At 34.4% G+C, this 1,181-nt stretch overlaps 1 protein-coding gene across 1 annotated transcript in view; it reads left to right on the top strand.

Annotated features, from left to right (window-relative positions):
• Window positions 1-1,181, top strand: part of PTPRZ1 (protein tyrosine phosphatase receptor type Z1) — a 51,493-nt gene that overhangs the window by 2,432 nt on the left and 47,880 nt on the right. The window lies entirely within an intron of this gene.

Below are 1,181 nucleotides of genomic sequence, written 5' to 3'. Positions count from 1 at the left end.
AAAACCACTTTTGGTATTATTTCTCTATAGTTCAAGCAACCTCCCAAAATTAATCCACACAGCCAAGGTATTAAGAAATGGGTAGTACAAACCCAATGTATCCCTATCAATTGATTTTTACATTTGATTTCTTATGGTTACTTGGAGTTTGATTTCAAAGGGCTTGTGGTGATGGAATTCCCTTGCTTCTTAATGCTGCCTTGCAAAAAATCAAAAGGCCTAACAAACAAATCTTACTGATTTCACAGCCAGATTTATTTCTTCTGCCTGCTGGTAAATACAAAATAATTTGAAACTGTAGCATGAAGCTTGATCTTGTCCTTAATAATTCCTTAAATTCTGTGGAAGTTTTAGCAACAGACCCAGATCTTATCAAAGTGAGTGAGAGCTGTGTTTTTAATTAAGAAGCCTGTAATTAATAACAGAAAACTCAAAGGCTTTCTGATCATGCAGCAAACAATTTTTTTATCTAAGGGCCTGGATCTGTTGTTTATTTGTGGAATCTGTAAGTTCAGTTTTACACTTCATTAAGTCTGTTTAGGTACAGTCCTTAGCAATGTTGCGATGTACTTGGGAGCACAGGTCAGTTTTTCATTTCAAGGGAATCACATTCCTTTACAGTGAGAAATAATTTGATTCTCCAGAATCTCTACTGTGTGAATTATGAAGTAATAATGGTAATAGGCTTATAATAGTGCATTTTTGTCTGAAGGATGGGGGCGCAGTTTCAGGTATAGCACATATAAATTTTCAGTAACCATTTAATTTGTCTTTCGAACACAATGTATTAAGATTAATGGAATTTTTTTTAGTTTTATGCTACTATCTACCAGAATTTTCCTACTTCTCTTCAGTTTTCAAATAAGTCCACAACAAGTTTCTGACATCCTGCCTGATGTTCCACTTTTCTGTTTATCCTTTATCTCTTAGATACTATATTCCTCCACTTCCTTTCGAGAATTTGTTGATTTTGTGTTTGAAGAATTTTCTCAGATGAGATTTCATCTACACACTCCCACATCCATTTCTACGTGGAATGACAAATAAGCAGCATAGTGTTGTCATTATTAAGCAATAGTCAGTTCAAGAAATCAAGTCAGTTTAGTGCTACCATCACAGCTTTAAAATCTCTGAAAACAGATGTTGCAAAACAAAATCCAATGTAGGTAATAGCCCTAGGA

The sequence above is a fragment of the Antrostomus carolinensis genome, unplaced genomic scaffold (genome assembly GCF_000700745.2).
Source record: "Antrostomus carolinensis isolate BGI_N321 unplaced genomic scaffold, ASM70074v2 scaffold14288, whole genome shotgun sequence".
NCBI lineage: Eukaryota > Metazoa > Chordata > Aves > Caprimulgiformes > Caprimulgidae > Antrostomus > Antrostomus carolinensis.
Note: the sequence above shows the minus strand (reverse complement) of the source record. Positions and strands in the feature narration are given on the sequence as shown.